We start from the raw sequence: 26276 nt of genomic DNA, 5'->3' as shown, positions 1-26276 counted from the left end.
CTGAGATATCCCACTTTGTCACAGTTATTGACAATTTGTTCTTCAGTGAATATTTCCTTATCAGCACCACTCCAAGAAACTATGAACCACAAAGCTCTGTACAAAAAAAATGTATGGAGCACTGTATTTCTTTATGGTATTAATGATCAATATTAGTGTATCTATAATCATTGTGAAAAAGGGAAAGTACAACTTTATTGCTTTACATCCCTGATTTTCTCCTTAGTTTTCTCTCTCATCATTGAATTACTTCTAATGCGATTTGGGACTATGCCTGACTGGTTGATGAACCCTGCAAATGAGAGAAAAACATTAATATGAGAGGTTATATCATCCCCATGGAGTAAGTCAGTGAGCATAGCTGTGCCCTTTGGCTTTTTGATGTTGTTTGACAGGCCAGTCAACAAATGTGAATATCAACTTTTTTCCCTTTAAACTTAATACAGAAAACATGAAATTTTAAATCTCTCTGGAAGTAGACTTTACTCATTCTTATGGTTTTATAGTTAAAGTTTGTGCAGCTGTTTTTCTTGTTTTTGCTTTTTTTTTTCTCATTATTGGAATTTAATTCTTTTTTATTTTTATTTTGATAATGTCTTCAATTTGTAATATTCATAATCCAAGCAAATAATGTTTGATAAGTGGAATTCGTCCTTTAGCCTGAACATTTAAATTAGTGAAGTTAAACTTAACTTAACTCAAAATAATAATTTCCTCCATTCAGTCAAAGGAAAAAGCCCATTACATACTAGTAGAACTACAGACATATATTTTGAAGGTGAACTTCACAAGCTTCCATAAAAAAAAAAAAAAGAAAAACACACTCAATACATTTCAGTAAATGAAATTTCTTAGAAAAATAAAGACCTGATTGCTTTGGGTTTGTTTTTTTCTCCAAATACATCCAGTCACTTTGGTAAAAATCTAAGCAGAATCATTTAACATCTACAGGGAAATTGAAGGATGAAGGCCTTTAAAAGATGTTTTCAATCAGATAGAGGAAAATAGATGTTTGAGAAAAATGGGAAAAAATAAGAAAATAATGCCAAACATTTGCATTAAATAGACCATTGGTATCCTAGAATTGGGGTAATCAATCTGCAACAGCAGCAAAGTACAAAGTCTATGACCTGAGATAATAGCTCACACTGTCATGATCAGATCAAGGTGGACCCAGATGCTGCAACCCGGAAGGAAGAGGCAGGTATGTGAAAAGGTAAGTAACTAGTTTTATTTTGAAGGGGCTAGCGGATCCAGTAGGGGAGAGCGGCGTGCAGCTTGACAGCGGCTCGTAGACCAAGGTGAGCACGGAGATCTTACAGCGGCGTGACCGGAGCTCACAGCAGTGGCGTGAATGGAGTCTTTTGACTGCAACGTGGCTGGAGTTCTTGGCGGAGGCGTGGCTGGAGTTCTTGACGGTGGCGTGGCTGGAGTTCTTGAGGAGCGTGAGGGATTCAGCTTCTGCTCGCGTCGGCTGAGGACTCGGGAGACTCTCGTGGGAAAGGCAGACCTGAAGCACAGCAACAGAAGGTAAGCGAGGCAACATGACACACAGAGGGCCAGACAAGGCATGAGGTGAGTTTAGCACCATCAGGTTTAACGATCTGGCGAAGAATGCTTGAGGTGAGTCTCCTTAAGTAGCAGGTGCGTGGATGAGGTGATGAGTCACAGCTGAGAGTCTGGAGCAGAGCTGGGAGGGGGAGGAGTCTGACAGGCCACCATGACACACACAGGGACTTGAAACGTCCCATATTGATGATCTAACATTGGTCCTTGAGTTATTTTCTTAGTTTTCCTCTCCTTGTGTGCCCTTGTCTACATGACGAGAGTGAAATATAGTGCTGTTTCCACCAGAGGTGTTCCAATGGATGTAACAGTAAAGTTGTTATACTTTTTTATTTTGGTTATGCATCTAGTTTCTTGATGTCCATAATACTACAACTTATTAAGCAAACAGTACAGTGTGAAGTCACTCAACAAATATGACAGACAGTGACGAAAAAGAAACAAAAACTTTTTTTTTTAATCCCATTCCTCCAGTTTCTTCTGAACGCCTCTGTAGCTACTCAAATGTGACGTTCAACTCTTTCCTCAGGAGATGAGCAATAAAAAAATAAAAAAAACACCCATTTATCTAAACCTGTGTGCATGATTTGTTTTTTGTCAAGGTCAACACATTTTAGATATAAACTTTTGATTATTAAAGTTAAACTCCCATTAGTTGTCACGCACCTAGGTATGTGAAATTTGTTCTCCGGATTTGATTTTAACACTTTAGAAAAACCTTTTCTTTTCTTTTCAACAGATAAATCAATACATTTGCTCATAACAATGGTCTTTCAGTCATTCAAAAGAATCTCCATTTGACAGAACTTCAGAACAATAATCATGTCTAAAAAGGAGATAGGCAGAAGCTGTTGCTTATTCAAGCCTAATACCTTAGTCCCATTCAACAACAAAAATATATCATTATCATTATCTGTTTGTAGTTTTATCAATAGTCGGCATCTCATTCTCACATCATAACAAATACATGCATAAATAATGAATGCCCAGGCATCCATTACAATCAGACAACATCAACAACCAACGGCCAAATACATATTATCTATTGAGTGTTTAAAATAATAATGCAGATATGAGGTACAGCAGGGTTTCACACAGTTTTTATGCAAAAGTCTTCTTTACATCCATCTATCTATCCAGTCGTACTTTCATCTCCCAACCCATCAGATGTTCATCTGGGTTTGGGTCAAGAGGGCAGCCGACTCCATAAGTGTCTTCCTAGACACTTCTTACAGCTCTAGCGGGGGGAAAAAAATTGCAGCGTTTCTAGGCCAGCCGAGAAATATCATCTCTCGTGCAGTTTCTGGGGGTGCTCTAGCCCCCTCCAGGTTAAACATGCCCCAAGTCTATTATTTTCAATTTGGGTCATTTCCAAAAAGATATAAAAAAGAAGTAATGAACAAATTACGAGTTCAGCCTGCAATAATTAAAATCAGCAAACATAATTTTTCAAACGTGGATCCTTTCCAGCTGTCCTGGTGGGAGTCACAAACAATAAAACTGCACACTGTTTCATAAAAATACCAGTCAAACAGATGTAAAATAATACTCAAGTAATTATGTCTATTTAGAACAACAAATACACAAATCATAATTTGCTTTGGCATACATCTGTCACATATTGCATATTTCTTGTCATTCTGTTGTTTTGTAGTGATCTTAATCCTTTAGAGAAAACATTAGAGTCTGATGTGGTATGTTGTGCACAGATGCTGTAAAGTCTGGAAAAGGGCAATGGAAATCACAGCGCTGTTTGATTCCAGTAGTGTAGGCTGGGGCAGTTTGGCTCATCTTAAAAGAAAAATGGTGTGAGGATCATGCAGACTAGAGCTAAAAATAATCAAGTGTGTAGCCACCCTGGCATTGATGGAAGGAGAATCTGCATACAGTATCCTTCTTCATCAGTGTCAACCATAATCAATCGCTGTCTATTCACAGCAACGCTTGATATCAGCAGTTAAGTCCAAAATTCAGAGATGTAAGCCATCTTTTTTTTTCTAATTAGCAGATAGATCTTAAATTGTTGAAGATTAGATTGGATTTTTTACTTTTTATTAATGCACAAAAAATAAGAAATGAGTTGCATGTCTGCATCTGGCAGTTTGGTTATCATAGCAACCCATTTGGTCTGTCTCTATATGTGTATAAATGCAGCAATTTTAAACCACTTTTAGCTCAAGTGAATACGAAAACAAATAGGCCTTTTCATTAATCATCTTCATGCCAGAGTCTTCAGAGTGTGAGAGGCTCGCATAATGGCGGTCATGGCACCTGTCGTAATTCCAATATCCCCCCATAATCTACCTTGACCAGGCTGTTTTGAGTGAAGAATCTGTTTTAGTCCAGAGGCAGGGCCACCATGAAACAATGTCCAATTAATATTCATGGGCAGTGCATCCATATTTTTTTCTGCTTGGAAAAAGATAATCAAAAATTTAAAATGTATATTCTGCTTTTGTCGCCCCTGACAGAAAACAATTGTCCGACTGTGGCCTTGCTTACTGGGGAATTGAACTCTCACTTTCAATATCTTTTCCCTCTACACAAACATAGGGCGGTCACCCAGGAGCACATAAACAAACATTTGTAACCCATACTGTACATCATAAGAGTAACTAATCTTTCCCTTGGTAGATGATGTTGGATGACAAACTTTCACCTTTTTTATGGACAAAAATGCTGAAGAGAAGAAAAAACAAAGCTCAAGCTTGGGGGTTTGGGGAATAAAACACAGTAAAGAGGATAGGCCAACTTACCTTCTCTTTTTTAAATGACTCCTGCTAAAAAATGCTGGCAAGGCAATTACTACCAGTAGGAAGTTTCTTGAGATTACTGTGCAATAAACCTGAAACAGACCGTGGGTGAATTGAGACTGAGCATTCACCCTTCCTCCAGGGTCGCAGGAATCATTTTCTCCCAGGAGCAGCCACTTGTCTACCAATCACTGCAGAGATGTGTTGGTGGAGTGGAAAGGAAGAAAGGGTCATTTATAGGCACCAAGGCTATTGTTTAAGGGGGGGACTTGAAATAACCCTATCCAAGACCTGATTATTGATCCACCTCTTCTAAATCACTGGATCTTATGACACACCCTTGCTTTTCAATATTGTAAACTCACTTTAAATATTTACTGTTTTAGGTTACGTTAACCTTATGCCTAAAATTGTTGCACTCAAAAACAACTTTTAAAAGTAGATATTAGGCTTAGAGGCAAGTCATATTGAAAGTCATAGTTAATATTCAACTCATTCTACTTTTCTCATTTGAATGAATCTGCATGAAATTAGACATGCTGAGCTGCAGAAAAAGAACAAACATGGTATATCTCAGATCAAAGTACAGAGTTCTGCCCTGCTTTCTATTCATAGTTCTGTTTCAAGGAAATAAGTTTTATTTTCCCTGTGTTCTTTCATGAGGCTAAATGTAGAATTTTGCTTAGATGTGGTCAAACTGCTGGTCTGACTGTACCAAAACTCACTTTAATCAATCACTTTTTTAAAGACAGAAAAAAAGGGGTACATTTTTTTTTGAAAAGCAAAATGAAGCCTTAAATGGTGATTTCCCTCACTGCCTTTGAAGTTTTATTCGTAGCACCATATTTAAAAAAAGTTTGATACAGTATTACTAATGAATTGTTTCAACTTATAAACTGTCTTTATAAATCAAGGAACAAAACTGTTTTCTGTCCATCAAAGGTGTAAAATATTCAACCTCGTCAGTACAATAGCAAAAAAAATCCAATTGTTTTTGACTTATTTAATCTGTAAACTAAGGCTTATTCTTTTTTAATTATTTATTATGACAGTCAACAAAACTAAAGGTATTGAAACAAAAGCTGAGCTCTCACTGATTGCGTTTAGTCTTTATGAATGAATGACTCCATACTTTAGGTATGTAGACAAGAAGAAACATTTGATTTTCTCTAAAGAAAAAAAAACTATTTTCAGTTCCACTATTGCTTTTTGGGGCTTTGATATTAAGATTCATTAAGGCTTCTTACAACTTTTATGCTCTCTTTTATCTATTTTATTAAGCAACTAATACAAAGAATCGAGCTGGAAAAATGTATAATACTGCCATGTTTTGTCTGTGTTAGATAAAAAGGGTTTTCTGCACACATCCTCATAATGGTGCATATATCATCTATAGTCATGTGGCTCAGAGGTTTAGCACTAATTATGAATCCTTTGCTTACTGCTTCTTATACATTTATGCACGATGCCCTGCTTTGTCAAAGTATGAACAGTACGTTATCATTTATGAAGTTTTTCTTGACAAAATCCTATTTTTTGTTGTAACTCAGAAGGCCCATTATTGGGACAGCAGCAAGTGCTGCTTTAATAGGAAAGAAAGCCCTACGATTGGGGAAAAAAGTCAATGAATGCACACTGTGGTTTGTGTTGTATTGCTTTGTTTTGTTTTTTGCTTTTTACCCATTGGGTAACATTTTTCCCTTCATTTCTAAAACAGTTATAAAAAAATCAGTTCAGGTAATTAAAAAATAAATAAAAATATTTGATTTCAGGAACCTCGTATCTCACAACTAACAGAAATTGAACACATGGGGGGGGGGGGGGGGGGGAGGGGCTTTTGACTGACTGACTGTCCAATCAATTCCTTTAGAATGGTCTTACCATTAGCATGCTACCATAACTGTCAGGGTAGTTTTGTTTATTTGAATTTGTCAAAGCAGACCAAAATAATATGTTTTGCTGCATGAAATTTTTTTTTTAATTTTTATTAGCAGGGTTTACGATTTGATTTTTTTCTTTTATTTGAAATGATTTATTTAAAGCAGTCAAAGCAAGAATGATGTACAAAACAATAGGATCAGCATTCAGACATTCATACAAAGACGTGTCAACTTAGGATAATTACACGTTAAATCAAAGGTTGCTTGAAAGGGAGTGGAAGGAAACAAACTTTTATAATCCCACCCCTCTTCTACCATTACCATTTTTATTACATGATTTATCATGTGTGATATGGTTTTGACTGAACATCCAAACATTTTCTTTTTTAGGGACTAATACTTTTGGTGTTTTCTTATTTTTTTTTAACTGATTAAGAACTATTTTGTATTTGTGTGAAAATCAAAACCAACCATTATCAACAACCAGATGAAAGAGTTGAATGTTTCATGTTTTTTATTAAATCACATTTCATTTTCTAGATTTGTTTTGCCCAGTGAATTAAAAGACAAAATGCTGCACTTAAGGTTGTAAATAGGGCAGAAAGAACATGCTGTTTCTGCTCCATAATTACAGCAGAAAAGTGTGTGTTTTTTTTCATTTGTAATTATCAATTTAATTACATTTGATAGCTATCAGGCCCTGCAGCTTTATCAACATGATCTGCTTTATCAACACGATCCCATCCCCCATCATGGGATGGGTTTAATGAATTTTACACTACTGGATCAAGCAAACATTGTAAAAGCCTTTCTAATGCGTCTGTTAAACGGAGCTTAAGACTGTTGTACAACATGCAGTTGTAAACTTTACAACATCAAACATGCAGTAAAGTAAAAAGCAGTAAATTATTCCTTTGTTTGAGAAAATTTAACCAGTGTGGTAAAATAACACCCTGGTTTCTGTTTGTCAGCTTTTCTCTCACAGAGTTGTTAATGCCCTTTGAGTAGCAGAACTTTATGTTAAGTGTAATTTGGGGATTAAAGTAGATAAAGATGGATAACTGTGCCAGTGGCTGAGCTGAGCACTTGGCTTAGGGTTTAATTGGAGCTTGTTTTTTATAAAAAGGGCAGAGAGCTAATGTCACTGAACAATAACTTTTATTTATCAAGCTGATACTTTCTGCTAATTGCTGCATCTTGGCTCTGCACTCAAAACCCTTTGTTTGGTTCATGACTCTGTTTTTCTTTTTTTTTCCATGTTACATTACATTTTGTACATTTTTTTGATCACTTCACCCGTAAAGAGGGTTGACCCGTAATTTGAACAACTTATAGGCAATAGGATAGAAAAAAAAACTAAAGAGCAGAAACCAAAAAACAGAAAACAGAGTACACTTCACAACATGGTCAATGGGCTTCTTGATAACACACTTTTGTGTAATATTCAATACGCAGTAATTTTTTTGACATGATTATTTTTGGAAGTACTGGCACATGGGAAATGAGGATTCAATTCCTAAGGGAGACGATGAGCTTCATCCAGTGTGGGTCCTTGGGCAAGACCTTTTGAGCTACATCCTAACTATGTAGTCACAATGGGGCCTAAGCCTGGGTCTACCTGTGCCGGTCCCAAGCCCAAATGGTAAATGGCGTATACTTATATAGCGCCTTTCTTCCTACAAGGACAAAGCACTTTACAGTAACAGACCCGTTCACCCAGTCACACACACATTCACTCACACATTCACACACTGGTGGCCGCTCCGCTGCCAAACACAGGTGCCCGCCTACCACCAAATAGAGTTGTGTCAGGGAGGACATCCAGTGTAAAAGTCTCTGCCAAACCAATCTGTGAAAATCAGTGGAATCAGTGAAAACTGATTCACTGTGGCGACCAATGAAGGGATATGCTGAAAGGTGAACAAAAACATTTATATTTAAGAATTGGGTCAAAGTTGCTCATATTACTTAAGCTGTATTTTGAAAACAGTTCTTAAAATATATATTTTAAATGGCTTGTGTTTGGTCTATGTGCTTTCACATCAAAGGGAAAAGCAGCAGAGTTTATTTGCAAGTTTGGATTGCGACTTTACATGAAGAGGATAAAGATCTTTTTTTTTCTTTTTTTGCTGTTATTGAGCTTTCACACTTCACAAACATCTGAATAAACGCGGAGCCACTCTACTTGTGTGAATGCACCCAAAAACACGGCTGATTTTTGACACTTTTTGACACAAAACAAAAGACAAAACAAAGAACATGGAAAAAAAAAACACCCTCAAACATTACTGCTAAAACAAACATTACTATGACCACGCTAACTAACCCTGCTGGTAACACCTAAAAAATCCACCACACACTACTACACATTTGCAGCATTAGCATATTAACAATAACACCCAACCAAACATTTTGTACAGCGGCATGTGCCTCAAATTTACTACGACATTAGTAAGCACAACCAGAATATACTGATATATAGAGGCAGAGTGTTGTTTTTTGAAAATAATTTAGACTTTTAAGTTCTCCTTATAGTAAAGAAAATACTGTATTAAAAAATAAGAGTTTGAAGAAATGATTAGGTATTTATTAGGCCTATTTAACTCAAAAGTGGGCAATACAATTCTCCAGTGGGACATTTTAAGCAGGAGTACCCAAAGGTTGAAATAAACAGGAATAAAGTTTTAAGCCTTTTTTGGTGCTTATATTGAGTTCCCATATGTTTAGCCTGTCTTGTTCTGTTTGCTTTTAATCACTGCAGCACTTCTGATGGTGTGATGATCCATTAGTATGTTTCTGATGGTGTGATGATCCATCCATTAGTATGTTTGAGAGCATGGCTGTCTTCTCACTTTTCATGACAAAGATTAGTTTAAAATGAAAAAAAATGGCTTTGTTGACCATTTAGTCACAAAATTGTTGACATTTAAACAGCAGAACAAAACAGGAAATCAAAAGTAATATAATACTGACATTAGACATTATATCCATAATTGGTATTTTTGACCTTTCCCCCCCCCATGTCTTCTAACAACAGTACTTAAGTTTCTGGAGTGATGAACTTATGATTGTGTCTCTATGACCCTCTATGTTGGATTTTTGATTTGCAGTTTAGTAATTTATCATTTGTAGGCTGGATGTCAAAACCTTGCCAACTGCAAAAGAATACTGTGTTCAAATAAAAATACTTTTTTACTTTAACACATACTACCCTTCCCATGTAGAATAGGCTCTTTACAGAATTGAAGTAGACTTTCAAATCACTACAGACTACAAGTAGCATTTCTCTGACAACAACAAAAAAAAAACAACAACAAAAAAAAACAAGGTTTACAATTGGTACTTCTGCCCATGGTTATTTCAGGCACATATTCATTTTTACTCCTCGTTTGAATAGATCTTTTCCCACAATGGAAGCAGAAAGAAAAAAAAAACAACAAATCTTTCATTTGTTGCCCCTAACTCAGCTTTTAAGGCATGCCTACTCTCCTATTCAGCCTCCAGGAGACAAACTCCAAGGTGAAAACTCCATCCTTAGGTTTAAGATTGACAACGAACAAGAACACAGTATGTAGCGAACAACGTGAATTAGACGAAGAAAATGAAAAACAGACTGACTTTTACACACCATCTCATTCAATTATTAATGAACTGTCAAATGAGCAAAGCAGATGTGAGGATTCTTTTGTTTTTGACTGTAAACATGTATTGTTAGATTTAACCACAGTTTAGAGAAAACAAGTCTCCCTTTTATGGAATGTTTACGCTTTAAGGGGCATTACTAAGAATAAATGAATGTTCAGTACAATTTTTAATATGTATTGATGATTTAATTCTTTTTTTTCCCAATAATTTTAGTTTTGCTGTCAGTGAAAAACAGATCACAACATTTGCTCTGTGGTGATTCCTAACCACAACCTTTAAAAGCACCACAACACTACCTCCTCTGCCACTGAGAAGAGCTCACTGTAAAAACATGAAATATTGAATGTTAAACATAAAAAATCTGAGCTTTACATAACAACTGTTGTATTGAATAACCAAGTGTAGTGTTTGGTTGAAGGGGTTCAATTGTGTTTTTAGCCTAAATCACCGCACTCTCAGGATTTAATATTAATGTGATGGTTTTTGATTTTCTGAGATCTGTGGAAACGTAATCCATTGAGCCTGTTCTTGTGCATGGTTTAGTTTCACAGTGATTGATTTTGTTATTTTTTTGTGTATTTGTCTTTTTTTTTTCTTTTTTAATTACACCTACCAATGTACTGCCAGGGGACTGCAGGTGAAAATGAGCTTTAAGCTGTATTTGTACCGTGCACCGCTCCTCATAAATAAACATTAAAGTGAAAAAAGGTTGCACCAAAAATTGGCTGCTGATGACTAACACTGGATATTCAGCTGATCAATAGCTCCCTTAAGGAGAAAAAAAAAGAAAACAAAAAGTTTTAAAGGATTTTTGCTAAATCAGCAGTTGAAAGCTTGTTTAAGTTTTGGTGAATTTTGACCAGTCTACTTGTCATCTTGGATTCACTTGTTCCATTAATACTTGCTCTGACTGCCATTTTCTGAAAAAAAAAAAAAAAAAAAAAAAAAAAAAACCTGCCTTAATCAGAGTAAATAATACAAAGGGGGTTTTAGGGCCACCAAAAAAATAAATAAAAAAGCAAGTGAATGCCGCGCAGAAGCAGGGCGGACCGTCTAAACTTAGTTGAATGGGTAAGCTGAATGTTTATTGATAACGTTCCAAATGTTTGGAAGCTCATTTGTTATATTTAAGATTTATTAATGGGCGGTTTGCAGGATTTCTGCAGCCCGTTGATGAAGCCATCGGTATCCCTGCAGCCTTTTTTTTCTCCATGAAAGACAAGATCTCTAAGTTTGTGTGACACTTCCGTCTGAGGAGGAGCACTTTTGCCATTTTTAACAGACTATTTTTTATTTATCATTGTTGTTCTATGTCAAAACGGGACGTTTCATCTGGAGGAGGGGTCGTATGTAACAGTTTGTACCTTTGTGTTCTGCGCATGACAGGTTCATGACGTAAGGTGACTTCTGGGTACCTGAATGAAAAGGAAAATAAAGCAGCGGTCCTCTTCACCCAAGCTGCAAGGCTTTTAACGAAATCATCTAAGTTTTCACACGTCACCCCATTATTAATCCAGCTGCACTGGCTCCCCATCCACTACCAAGTGCATTTTAAAATCCTGGTTTTAACATACTGTTACGTCCCTTTTCAGAGAGGAGGGAGAAATGTGTAACATAAAGAAAATAATGATTACCGTTTATTTGGTGACACATAAAAATCAAAGGGATCTAAAGGAAATTAACCAACAAAACACCAAAGGGGGAATAAATAATGGTATACCGGTAACTTAAATTATCAGTCTTAATAGCAACTCAACTAAGACAGAAATACAAAACTCCAAATGACTCAAAATGCAAAAAAAGACCACAAGAGTAAATCTAACAAAAGGACAAAACCAGACTCTAACTAAGGGGGAAACCAGAGGCTTTCTTAAGCTAAGGCCAGGCAGACAGCAGGGGCAGGCTGAAGGTACCAATTCCCACTCACGAATGCCGTTGCCACTGGAGCAGAGGATCCTGGAAGCTTTTAAAGCACATGTGTCAAACTTAAGGCCAGGGGGCCAAATGTGGCCCTCCATGTCATTTTATGTGGCCCGCGAGAACATACAAGTTTTTAATTTATTAGAAAAAGTGTGTATTTGTTTACATCTAGGAATCAGACTTGAAATTTCCGATTGGGCAAACATACATTAGGACTTAAACACTGTCCATAAAAATCTAAACTGACAGAATCAAATGTAAAAGGATTTATGCTAGAGTAACAAGTAACAAGCAAACATGTGTTTTCTATGCAACTGTAATGGTCACTTTAAAAAGTTAAGGTAAATAAATAATGAGTTATTTAACATTAAGGAGTAGTTACATTCATTTTTCATTACATTTAGATACATGTATAAGTTATATCTGGCCCTTTGAGGACAACCACTATGCTGATGTGGCCCTCTGTGAAAATGAGTTTGACACCCCTGTTTTAAAGCTTCCCTCCAAGCCAGGCGATTGGAAGCAGCCTCAATCAGCTCTGCAGAGGGGGCGGAGTCAGCAGCTGTGCAGGAGCAGACTACAGGAGCTAGAACACATACACATACACACACACACCGAAAACAAGCAGAGACTACCAGGGGTCATAACACATATACAGCTCTTGATAGCCAAGCACAGGTCTACATAAAAGACGTTTTGCAGCCATACATCCCTGAGGTCATGTGATCAGGGTCTGCTGGTTGTAAAGAGAACCCGGTTAAAGACTAAAGGTGACAGAGCTTTTGCAGTAGTGGCTCCATTGCTCTGGAACAGACAACTTTGGTATTTTTTTTCTCAATAATCTATGACTTTTCCCGTAAATTTACGAGATTTTAAGTCACATATTTTTCTCGTAAATTTGTGACTTAAGATCTCGTAGCTAAACATTTATGACTTTTGTTCTTGTAAATTAGGGAATAAAAGTTGTAATAAAAAAAAACAAAAAAACAATTGTTTGTAAACTGGCCCTAAAATTCAGTCGTAAAATAAAGAGTAATATTTTAGTTTATTTAAAGTGGAGCAATCATGGGACCAAAACCCCAGAATGTTAAATAATTTAACGTGTGCATTGCTTTGACTTTGTCACTGGATTTAGACAGAAAACATCAGTGATGTGTATAAAGGTAATGGATTATAGGGCGTCTATATAGGGGAAAACTTATTTAGGAAAGGGTAGGATATGAGGAATTAAACAATTACACCTTTTAATTTTTAATAATTGAGTAACATATTTCAGTGACATTTTTCTGAGAGTCATATTAAATCATTTCTTTGATGATTCAGTATTAGATTCTATGTGTTTGTATTTTTGCCACAAAGGTTTCAAAAGGGCACAACATGTGCAAATGATTACTTCATCAATATTTATTGCCATAAGTTCAAACAGCGAAAATCAAACTTATTCAAAAGTGCCAAAAGAAAATGTGGTTTTACCTTTTTAATATTTATTATTTTTATTTTTTCTCACAATTTGATATTTTGATATATTCAAAATGAATATGGAGAACAATATCAATTAATTTAAACTTGTGAAATATATTTAAAAAAATATAATAATAATTTTTAGTCAAACAAAATAGGTATTTCAATATTTAAGCCAAAATGCATAATTTTAAACATATTCTGGAAATTAATGTTTTATTACATATATGCTTTCAGGATACTGTATTTTCAAGGCTTTGTAACCTCATAGCTCCACCGGAGTCTTCATGTAAGAGTTAGAGTTTAGGGCTGAGTGCATGAAAAGGTGAGGATTATTTGAAACACATAGCAGCATGGTGAGAAACATGCAGCTGCGCTCCGAGATACACCTGCGGCATCAAAAACAGGAGAAAAGAGAAAGCAAAGAAAAGAAATTGGGAACTGAACCAACAGCGTTTTGGAGGAAGGAAATGCAGCAATATTTAAGACAATTTGTAGTCAATTCTGAATAAAGTTAATTTGATGGTTTGAAATGAAGACCAATTAGATGGCTTACAGTCACCTAGAACTTAAGCATATCTGTTTTAAGCCTAAAGACTGACACACAGCCACTACGTACATTTTGCGCATTTTCCACGTAAAAAAAAAAAGGTCTTCCGCGATACATGTGTGATATACGTAATTCATAAGTATTTATTTTGTTTGTCGATGTGGACAGATGTCCGTCAAGGGTTTTTGGCCGACCGGTCTTCAAGTGAATTCGGTTTTGAGCTGTTCAAAAATCTTTTTTTTTTTTTTTTTTTTTTTTTTTTTTTCTTTTTTTCTACTGTTCAAAAATCTTTGCTCGGTTGAGAATTTCCCAGTTAGCACACGTTCTATGTAATTTACACGCAATTCTTTTATAAATCTTGTGCAATTGTGCATGATTTTTGCGAAATGCATACGCAAATTTGTGGCATACCACACATGTCTAACAGTTCTTTCACGCATGCATGATCGATGTATAACTTTTAAATCGTACACACATATCATATTAAAATGACATAGTTGATTCATAAATCCCTAATGAATTGCCTATAAACAGGACAAAATTAATGCACGCATCCGTGCAGCATCCACAAAAAAAGTGACGTGGCCTTTAGTCCAAACTGCCCTTTCTGTTGGATATGGGCTTTCCATGGGCAAACCTGCATGCAGATGACGTCATAAGCAGTCTACCACTCTTGCCAATCATAAGTAAACCTGTTAGAAATCCACCCCCCTTCCACTGAAAGTGGCCTCAGAAGAATACGTCAATCAAAGGTTTTGGGCACCATATGCTTTTATTGAGGCCTCTGTTTGGTCAGTTTATTACTTGAAAAACTTACAATAAAGAAAATATATCATGAAAAGAAAATGTGGATTAAAAACATGTACTAGAACAGGAATGGTGATTTTGACAAATATGACAGTAATAGATGTTTTTATTTATTATTTCAAAGCATTATTATTTTTGGCACCTAATGTCGTGTTACTTTTTTTCTTCCATCTTAAACATATGCAGGTAATGGAAGGTCTTATTAAAGCAGACAAGTTCATTTGTTTAAGTCATTTAGGGCACATAGGCCCCTAATGGCTAATGATTTATTACAGGAAAGAATCCGGCATTCAGACATCCACAGAGCTGCCTGTCCTGCCAACTACAGCGTCTTCTTCCATAGGAAATTAGTGTCGCAGGAAGTGACTGTTTTGGATTTGTGAATTAATCAAGCAGCGACAGGGATGAAGGGGTGGCTGGCTTTAGACATGCGGCTCCTCTGGGCTCAAGGTGTGTGAATTTCCTTGAGAATACATCAAAGAAAAGTGTATGAGAGAAAAGGTGGGAGCCGTGAAGGCTGGCTGCCTGGAGAGGTGTGCAACAAGGATTGCAGGGTTGAAGGGTGATTAGGAGGGGTTCTATGACAGAAAGGAGAGAAAAAAAAGTTGTAGAAAGTCTTTGTGCTTGTTACGACTGTTTTTTACAAGTTCTTTGAAGTTTCACATGTCAAGAAACTGTCTTCTGACAGTTACCTGCATGTTCTCTGATCGAATCTTTGATTACCATTACAAAAGACTAACAGCCCAGAGTTAGGAACGGAAACACAATACAAAAAGCTCGGAGTCCTTTCTCCTTCTGATAAACATGAGCCATGCATTTTATCAGAACATTTATACGTGTCATGCTTGGCACATTTCTTCATTAAAAACCCACTCCAATTGAAAATTGTTCTTTTTAACATGTTCTTGTAGCATTTTTCTTATGATGGAAAACATAATGAAAATCACAATTGTATTTCTGAGTATTTCCTTTAATCATTGTGAATCGGGAGCAGACGAAAAAGTGCCATTTAAAAAAGCTTGTAGTCTCGTAAAATCTACAATCGGCTGACAAAAAGCTCCCTGCTCTGCTCCATTTTGATGCATCCACCCCAGAAAGAAAGATCCACGTATGTTTTCTGGCTCAAAACTCCACGACTGGCTATCTCCAATGTAGCTCTTCACTTTTGTTGCAGTCGTAAGGTTAGATTGGGGGGATGATAGGAAGTAATGGGAGGCTTACTTCTCCCCAATATTCCTGCCTACAACTAGGGGAATTTTTGATGAACCCCTGCCGCTCTGCAGAAACTATGTCCTAGAAAACGACATTTTTTTTTTTTATTTTGCCTAAAAACGTCATAATCATACATAAAAGACCACTTGGAACTTTTACAATATATCAAAAGTTGATCGGAGTGGGATTAATTAAAGAACTTGTTCCCAGCCAAAAATAAATCATCTGCCTTTGTAAAATGTCCTAATCTTTCAAAGCAATACACATTTTCAAAAGCTAAATTTGAAACACGGATTGCAGTTCCCCTACATTTGATCATGTAGTGCTGAATTTAAGTTTGCACTGTTAGAAGGTAGTTAAATTAGCACCCTTTTTTACACTCAAGCACACAGGAAGATTATATCTTTTTAATTAATTTAGCCTACTTTTTTTTTTGAAAAAATCCCCCTTAACTTTATCTTCTTAAGACTCATTTGCACCCCAGCTCCAACTTATGTAAGAGTTCTTGTGCAAAAATTGAGTTCATCATTTGCTGGCACAGTAAAGAGACACAGATGTGACACTGGCAATAGTGTCACTCCGCCAGCAGACTGTAGTTTGCAAGGGAAAAAAAAAAACACATTCGGAAATCTTTATCCTCCTAAAGGTGATGTTTGAAAATTTGATTTGAAGAGTGGTTGAACTTTTCAGTATGTAAATGGTGCAGCAGGTCTCGCAGGCTTCTTCCTTGTCGGAGCCTGAGTGAAACGCGACAAGGGATTTGTAAATCGCGACGAGCAATGAAAGTTTGATCAAAATTTGGTTGCTTGTTAAAGGGGCCGTCCAATTCAGGGGACAGGGTCAAAGCAGCTCGATTTAGTAGGACGTGGGCACATTTTCCCCAACACTCAGCAAACATGTACACGCTATTAAACCAAAGAAAAAGAATCAGATTATCTAAACAGAGCACTTTCTCCATTGGATAGAATTTTTCCGAGGCTCTGGTTTGCCCCCTGCTGTGTGCTGGCCTGAGCTGCGTCACAATCATTTGTCACTCCCCACTTTCTCTGAACACGTCAATCAAAAAGAACGTCAGCAAATCCTAATGACACGGGAATAACACATTTTTTGCATATTTGTTAATTTTTGAATGTTATTATTGAAATGAATGCTTCATAAAAGAAAAATAGCCATTTATTTTCAAGTTATTACTCTTCAAAAATGCACTTTATCTTTTATAAAACAGATTTATTTTCTCAGCTATTGTTAAATATAGAGATACTTTTATATTCTGAAATCAGAAGCTTTGCTTTTCTGTTGTATATAATGGGATATCTTATTTTCAAAGCTGCAGAAAAGAAGTGCAGAAGCACATTCAAGGAGCACAAATGTGAATAAATACTGCCACCCTTTGACCAAAATAGTATAGCACAAAAAAGTACCATATATAGTGGAAGAAGATGCAATTCCTTGTTCATTATGGTTGCTAGTTATATCCAAAACCAACAAAAAAGATCAGTTGTGCAAAAATGATAGGTAATGCTTTTTAGTACCACAGTAAATCACTACTTATGGTAATTCCCTTTTGGAAAAAAAGATTTAAAAGATGCATGATGCATATGATATATTGTAGTAATACACAAAAAAATGATTATCAGGGTAACACATATAACTCACACATGAAGACATGTGTAGTCCAAAATCAGAACCCTGTAGGACTTCATGTTCAGTTTAAACCCCCTGCCACACAGAGGTTCCGAAAATGCAAGAATGAAAAAAATAAAATTGCTGTTCAACAACCAGCAAAATGATTTGGGTGATCACAGCTCGTATGCTTGATTTTAAGACAGAATCAGGGCAGGGTGTTAGAAAGTGGGCCGACATTTTTCCTTAATCTGTCTCTGCAAACCCCCTTCTAACCCCAACTCCCTCCCTACCCGGATCCATTAGTCACTGTCTTCCAGACACTTCTCATCCTTTACACACTCTCCCACAAACACACATGTGTACACAAAGTCACAGTCCAGAGACATAAACAGATTGTCGCAGCTAACCCCAGGGCAGCTTGGGATTCTGAGAATAATGACACTCAGTGCCACATGACCACCGATGTGAAAGGATGTGTTTATGTACTCTGATAAATGTGTGTGTGTGTTTTCTACGCTTATGTGTATGCACTTATGAAGGGGATTTACTCTTCGGCTTCCAATTTTTGGAATATATTTTGAAGATTGAATTGCGTGTGCATTCAATTCTTAATTACCAACCTTTTTTGTATCATTAGACATTTAAAAACAAGCACATCTTTTTTGTTTCAATATGTGGAATCTCCAAACATGAAGTTGTTTCCCCCCCCCAGCAATTTAAAAAGAATGAAACAGATTTACAATTGAAATAGTTGAGTTGTTTGTGTATTGTGTGAAGAACCAGCTCTGACCTCATTCTCAACATAAAAAAAAAACTTAAACGTAAACAGAAATATAAGCTTTTTTTAAAACATATGTCTGTCCTGTTTTGTCTGAAAGCAAGACCTTTATTATTAATTTTTAAACCAATTAAAATAAGTGAATATTTCTATCTCGACTATTCTTCATAGTGTGTCCTTTCACTTTTATTGCCTTCCTTGGAGGGTCTCTGGAGACAGACTGTTACAAGGTCTTTTCAATGAAAATGTTAAACTTTCTTTCCAATGTCTACCATTTAGTCTTGGGCACATAACTCACAGACGTGGCTCCACAGTGTCATCTTTGTCTGCAGTCCTGCTAAATCCTCTTGGGAGTTCCAGACTGGTGGTGGGTTTTAGCACACGCCTTTGACTGACCTCCATGTTACAAATGCGCAACACCAAGTGTTGTCCGTTGCATGGTAAAATCAATAGTCGCAAATTCCCTACAGAATACAACTTTGACAGGTGTCCTTCTAAAGTATTTATCTTGGGCGACCTTTTTTCCCCCACTTCTTCGTGAATCTTAAGTTTTGCCAGCCCAGTCTAGCATTATCCTTCAGGATGGTGAACTGATACATTTGTCCTGTGAAACCCACCGACTCTTGTGGCATTCCCAGTTGATTTCGACACCCGCCAAATTGTAGTCATGCTGTCACTAGCCACATGCTAAGACTTTTCTAGAGCAATGTTAACATGGTAATGAAAAGATAATTTGGTGTTATTTTATGCTACATCCATTACATATACATGAACTTGCCATCAAAAAAGGGAAAAAGTTTTTAAATTATTAAAAAATATCGATTTATCCATCTTCCAGACCAACTGGATCCCTTTAGGGACATGAGGTTGCTGGAGCGTACCCCACCTACTGTTGGGCGAAGGCTAGATACACTCTGGCAAATGTAAAACAAGAAAAAAAAAGAGAATTCATATCAACTACATTCTTAGAGCCACTGACATGAATATAAAATTCAAGCAGAGTTTTGAAAGAAAGTTTTAGATTCAGTAAGTATTATTTCTAAACTGACCTGGCCCTACTAAGTTTTTATTATTTTCAATCTTGACTGAAACAGGAAGTCAAAGTGTTGCCCCTCGGTGAAAACTTCAACATTCAGAATCCATTTTTGTAAATGTCAGGGGTAAAAAGTGGGTAAATGAGTTGGAATAACTCATGTATTTTGAGTAGGTTTTCTAGGTGATTCTCTGCTCATTACTATCCAAAGTTGGTCCTCAGTAAGTCTCCTTAGATTCATGCCTTCAAGAAAAGCTTGCTCTAACTGACACAACTTCACACTCATGGGTGAGCTGTCAAATTGGGTTATCTCCAAATCTTCCAGCTCTTAGGACTCAATGTTTCCCACCTCTCCCCAACAAGATACGTCAGCTGGTGGTTTTGACAGCCTGGTAGTCACACTGCTTTTATCAGTGGGAGGCTTTGCTGTCCTGCGATTTCCATTAAAATAACAGTAGAAAGTTTGTTTGCAAATTATTTGGGTGTGTTTTTGTAAAACCGATATGTCAAAGTGACAAGTGTAGAGAATCGGATCTTTGTTACCATTAGGATGGCTGCCAAAATGAATCCTGTATCTCACTGAGCACACTGAGGTCCTTTCCAATATTCTGGCACCCAGGAGCCCTGTGCATTGACAAGAGACGTTTTAGCTTGTGCTGAGTCTATTTATAAACCCTAATGAGGAAATGCAAGTGACACTGTCAAGTACACAACTGGAATGCAGAATGTTGCAGCTGGATGAGGAAGTGGATTATTGTTGTGATAAAAAATAAATAAATAAATATGGGATGACTCTGATTTGATCTGAAATATGCAGGGTTTTACTATAAAGAACATCGATGGTCATTTAATAGGAATAAGTTCAATGCTGGCTTCCAATTAAAGGATGCAACTTGCAGTGCCCTCATTGGCAAAAGCGATATCTAAGTGTTTAATTTTGCATAAAACCTTTCACATGTTTGATGCCTTGCCGGGAAGTTTTCATTTCAAGCAGTAGAAGGTCAAAATGCACTCAGTTATTAATTACGTTCAAAAATGATAACAAACATGTCAGCAGACTGGACCGTGTCCTCTTTATACTCTGTTCAAGGGCAGCCCAACAGGAAGTCAGCTTTAGATGGATGGAGATCTGCAGAAGAGCCAAGTGTGTCTGAAGTTTACTTTTTGTTGTCTTTTTTTATGTTTTGGGTCACAGTTCTTCTGCTTCTTTACTGAAATAGGAAGGACAAAGTAGATTTCAAAATTATGAGAAACAAAAACAAAAAAAAAACACTTCTTTTTTTTCTTCTTAATTTATATGCTAATTACTTTGTCAGATTAAAACCCATTTTGTCCTTGGTGAAAATACAGAAAAAAGGCCAGTGCTGGAAAACAATAACCTTGGTGTTGTGACAGCATGCTTGCAATTAGCTAAATGCCGACTCCAGGACTCTGCATGAAGCCTGTCAGCCCATTGCCTTTAATATTTTTGAATTATTTTGCAAAAGTGTGTGTGTGTGGTGAAACCAGCATGTCTTTGTATAGCGCTCCTGCTCGAGGATATGCATACGCATGCAAGGCTGTCTGTGTTTCTGCATGAGTCTATGCAATTTCTGCAAGCATACTTAAGCCTACAGAAAAAAAGCTTTAAACTTGTTTTGTTGTGGCCAAACACCTGTTTATGCCTTATTAATGAACCGCTAACGTTGTTTCAGTTTGTCAAACAGCTTGCTTGCAGCGAAATTTGCTTGCTGACAACAGTTAGACTGCCTCCTCAGTTTGTATAAAAGTTGTCTTGTGACTGGAGTCTACTCAAAACGAACATAGCTGTCACAAAAAGCCTTAAAACTGAAATAGTAGCCACGAAAACACAAAAGTAAATCTTGTTTTTTGTGTAGCTTTACATAAAAGGAACCCCAAAATGTCTGAAATCATACATTTAGCTTAGCATTGTGAGATTTCTTTTGCAGCCTTAAATTAGTCACAATTTAAATGGGAGACAGTAAACATTCAAATTCTACACAATTTCCAGTTTTCACAACTATTCAATATTGTGGGGAGATTATTTCTGGATTAATACATTTTAATGTTATCAGTGAGTACTATGTTGTCCCAGAGAGAGGCACTGTAGGAATGCTTTCAGCTTCCTGACCACTGAAAGAGAATTGCATTTATATAAAAACTTAGATTTAATTTAGGTATTTTAAAATCCCTCTTTTAAAAATAATGTATTGGATGATATGGACAGCATCTAAAGATAATTTTATAATCATGTGAAATATATAATCTTTTCAACTTTCTTAACATTATTGTTTAGATTAATAAGCTTTCCAAAAGAGACTGAGAAATTAGTGTTAGACCTTATGTCACTTAATTTTTTACAAAAATGTAAAATGGTCTTGTTCATTTTTTTCCTTTTGTTTTATTTATTTATTTGTATTTCCTTTTGGCTGCAGGTTTAACCCCTTGACATCTGTTGATGCAAATATGCATTAAACCACTTTTGTTCTACATGGACCTTGACTTAACATATACTTGAAAGCAAACACACAAGTGGCATATAAATGGAAAGAGAGGGAGAGAGAGATGGAAATAAGATCAGGCGTCATGGAGTTAAAATGAAGGAATTGGATCAATGATAGAACATAAAAATTGCGATATTTGAGCACAAGTTTTCACACCTGTGATGATTTACACTATAGAAACAAAAGTCAAAAAATAAATATTTTTCAATCTCTAATGGCCTTCATTTTAACATTACCTTAAAAGATTCTAATTGTAATTGAAATACTGCAGCTTGTTTTTGTTTTTTTTTCCGGGATAACTTACATTACACCTGCATTTAAATAATATGTATCTAGTTGTGCAATAACAGCAACAAACATAAGGATGAAGTTATTTTGTTTGTGTCATTTTTCTATTTTTCTTCAATAATGTAATTCTAAATGAAAGGATTTGTTTTGACATGCCTCTCCTAAGTAGAATATAATTCATGTTTTCTTTGTTTATTTTTCCCAGATGGTTCATGTCTAAAACAATTTATAATGAATACCAAACGTCCTTTAATGGGGAGCGTTGCTACTCCTTTGGGAGCCCTTTTGACAATACCTTACCTCTTCAAAGTTTATCAAGAAGTACAAGGTAACTTTAAAAAAGTGAAAACACAACAGAGATTCTCATGATGGAATGTCTTAAGATAAGAAATTCCACTTTGTTTCACATGTCCCCTTAGAATAAAAAGGTGTAAAATTGTGTTTTTATGCTTGACATCATTTAAAAGGTATTATAACACTAAAACGGATTGCTGTAGGAGCTATTTTACACAACTTGATGTGCAGCAAACTAAAACACAGAAAAGAAAAAAGAAAACTTCAAACATTGACAACATTTGAGTGTGAATAACTTGTTTTGTCAAGTACATGTGCACAAGCTGATGCAAATAACAAACCTACAAAAAGTTAACACAAAGTATAATCAAGTCTTTTAGATTGCACAGTCTTAACTGAACCACATGCACACAAGCATGCTGTTCGTGTCAAAAAGGATACAATGTATTAAATTAGTAAAAGAATTGATTTCCAACAGTTGATGTGGTCCTTTTATCACCGATAAACATCAAAATAATGCTGATTACACTGAACATTACTTTTGTTATTAGGCTAAAAAGTTCTTGAGCAAATGAGTTAATCTGTTTGTAATGAAAAACATACAAATAAAAGTTGCTTCTAGCCCCAAAGAACACTGACATTCCATGATACAGCCTCATAGCCTTGCAAAATAACAAAATATTTCAGATGCTTCTTTGATATTGGCTTTAGAGTTGCACATGTATCTTTAGGGTTCTTATTCTAACCATTCTAGTTAAAGTAAAAATTCACTGTTTCCACAGCTATGAAGAGAAAACTCCGCTTTGCTAGAGGGCAAAACACAACAGTGTCTCTGTTTGGGGACACAAAGGTTTCAAAGTGTTTTTCTGTGAGCTTCTCTGATTTGCAAGGTAATGAAACATCCTCAAACGCAGCCCAGAGTTGAATCATAGCCTCCCCTATTTTTTTACTCTTCAGCTGTGACCCTCAGTCATCTCCAAATTCAAATTATTCTTTGTATCTCTTCTGCTGCTTTTGATTTTCTATCAGTTCACTCTCATGATTGCCTAAATCATTAACTTAACAAAGCCCTACTAGAACTCTCGTGTTACAGAATAGAGAGTTATGCCAACCGAGAGGACGACCTTTCATCTAATGAGGTCGGAGTCGGAATCTGATGATGAGACAAAACTCTGGACGGGTACAAGGCAGCGCCGCATGTGAGCGCAGACACATGTCCAGGGCAGTGGTGGGCACACACAGGTGGCCTTGGCAAGCCGTCGTTTATCCCACAAAGGTACTTGGCTACACCTGCCTCAACAGAGCGAGAGTGTTCTCTTTGGCAGGCCACACTGTGCAGATGGAGAAGTCCTCTCCATCATCTGAATATTTCAACAAGCTATTCTATTTGAGCATCTGGTTTAAAAAATACCATGAGATTTTTTTTGTTTTATGTTTAATCTTAAATTGTTTAATTGTAGCTTTGTGTTGTTACAAATTATTAATCCTAGAAAGCAAAGGGAGGTGTCACTTCAAAAAGATTAAGTGATTATGCAAACAGAACTGTGACTTTGATTATTTCTGAACAAATAAGTGACAGGCAGATGATTTGTAACTTTAAAGAGGTTGTTGTTTTGTTATAGTTACCATTGTAGAAGTTTGTATGTTGAGTAAATGTGATGGCCTTAAAGGCCCTATTCCATGCTATTCTTATGCCTTTTAATACTAAACAGTCCCCATGTATATGATAATATATTATCTTTAGCACACAAAAGAAACACATTTTTATTACTAAATATTAGTTTTTTTCCTGAGCAATTTTACAACCCGGAAGGCAGATGACTCGATCTCTGAGGAATCCGGCTTTCGGTTCTTGTGGGTGCCGCACATTTCATGGCGTCAACCTAGAGTCAAACTCTGCAGCATGTCAGTGTGTCGCTCACGAAAACAAATAACATCCCAACTACTGCATAGATGGATGTGCATATTGTGCATATAAAAGGAAAGCATTTTTGCCAAACACAGCTAGCTCTGCAGAGAAAGTGGGTGAGTTTGTTTTAGCCTGTGTTTGCAGTGCAGACTCAGTCTGAAAGGGGCTGTTCACTGGCCTACGTCCGCTTGTGAGAACCCACTGGTTGTCATGGGTTAGAAGGGGCTGGTCCTCAGAGAGCAGGTTTTTTGAGGACTACTCAGAAATACGCGAATGCATCACAATACCACTTTGGGATTTCTTTTTAAGAGGAATGAACATTATGAAACACCTAAAAGTTAAAAAGACTTAATTTAACATGATACAGGCTATCATGGTGCCCGGTTCAGTTCCCCCCCCCCCTCCTCCAGCTGCTCTTCTCCTAACCATCTCCAGCTGTCGTCACTCAACCTCATCAACCCTGCTGTTCTTAAGGAGACTCACCCATCAGTTCAACGCCAGATCGTTACCCCTAAGGGTGACTAAGCCTGGTCTCTAGTCTGGTTTTGTCAAGTTCTCTGTTCCTGTACTCGCCCTTGACTAAATCTTACTCTCCTGCTTCAGGAAAACTTCGCCACGAGTGACGTCAGTGAAACATCGAACCCACCTCACGGAGAACCACGGGCACCTTCAACCGACGCCGACCGCGTTTGTACCTCCAGCCACGCCACGAGCCAGTGTCTCCTCTGGATCCACATCAAACTTCCTGATTACCTTGGAGAAATTAAAATCATTCTTACCACTCACTTACCAGTCTCGTTCTCTGGGTTCCAGCACTTGGGTCCGCCATGCTAAGGAAATCATGAGACAGGCACTTTAAATTTGTTGTATCAAATGGATTTTTATAACGAAAAACTAAATGAAGTGGATTTTAATGTTTTGGGGGATTTGTCTTTTAATAGCAGATATTTGAAGTTACTTGTCAATATTTATAGTTGGCCTTATGCTAGCATTATTGCAGTTTGTAATTTGAAAAAAATATAAGCGTACACACTAGCTGCAACTTGGTACATAGTAAAAACAAAAATGTAAATACAAAAAAGGAAAATATTCAAATGTACATGAATTTTCAGTGCACTTTTAGTTGCTTTTAGGTGTTAGCGGTTTACATCAATTACACAAACATGAACATCCCCTTAGCCATTGAAAAGATTTGTTATAATCTAACTTCTAAATTTATTAATCAATCTAGAAAATCCTGAACAGTGAGATTACAGCCTTAAATACATAAGAAATTGAATCCTGAGCTCATTTAATGGTGGGTTAAAACTTGTTAGTCAAAATGCACTTAAAAATATGATTGCAGTCTTTCATAAACCTTGACATTTGTGATATTGTGCTTTGTAACAAAAATGCACATTTTAGGCTACATTTTGTCGTAGCCAGCCTGAGACAAACCTGTGCACTAATCTTGCTGCCCAATCAGTAGCTTGATTTGCCATGCCTGTGTTGTTTGGATTGTCTTGAAAATGGAGAGGTGCTCTCTAACTCAAATTTCAACAGGGACAAACATTTGATAGATTTAGTTGATGTTGTTTTTTTTAGTTTGCAGGACAAGCATTTCCCATTTTACTTCAGCACATGAAAGGTAGGATCAAAGGTAAAATGCTGCATTTGTAATTGTTATTTATTGATTACACCACTTATGATTAATATTAAGTTTGGAACATGTCAATTTAATTTTGGTGAACTCAAAGTGGAAATTTATGCATGAAACATTTGATGACATTAAGAAATAAAATCAATATATTACAGTTGTTTTATCTCAGGATTACTAGATCTGATTTTTGTAACCTAAGTCACCCACTAGCCCTCCTTAGTAGTCACCAGAATTAGTGCAAAAAATTTAGAAAGTTGGCATGAATCTGGTCATTTACAACTTTCGCTATTGCTCTTAATTTTTTAAATTTCACAAGTAGACGATCAGATTACTGTTGGTATCTGTGATTGATAAATGGCATATAATAAGGATTATACTTACATGTGAATTAAAAAAGAAAAAAAAAAACAA

The 26276-nt window shown here is 36.4% G+C and overlaps 2 long non-coding RNA genes across 2 annotated transcripts; one reads left to right on the top strand and one right to left on the bottom strand.

The window, feature by feature from the left end:
- Positions 1-1209: 1209 nt before the first annotated feature.
- Positions 1210-1719, bottom strand: LOC105353962 (uncharacterized). Its single transcript, XR_908664.3, has 2 exons — positions 1589-1719; positions 1210-1510 (listed from the first exon to the last, which is right to left on the bottom strand). It is a non-coding gene; the product is annotated as an uncharacterized LOC105353962 (long non-coding RNA).
- LOC111947376 (uncharacterized) lies at positions 1391-26276 on the top strand. The gene is made up of 2 exons (XR_002873190.2): positions 1391-1530; positions 24830-26276. It is a non-coding gene; the product is annotated as an uncharacterized LOC111947376 (long non-coding RNA).

Source organism: Oryzias latipes, chromosome 4 (genome assembly GCF_053564925.1).
Source record: "Oryzias latipes strain Hd-rR chromosome 4, Olatipes_Hd-rR_3.1".
Taxonomy (NCBI): Eukaryota; Metazoa; Chordata; class Actinopteri; order Beloniformes; family Adrianichthyidae; genus Oryzias; species Oryzias latipes.
The sequence above is the reverse complement of the archived record's forward strand: the minus strand, read 5'-3'. Positions and strand labels throughout refer to the sequence as shown.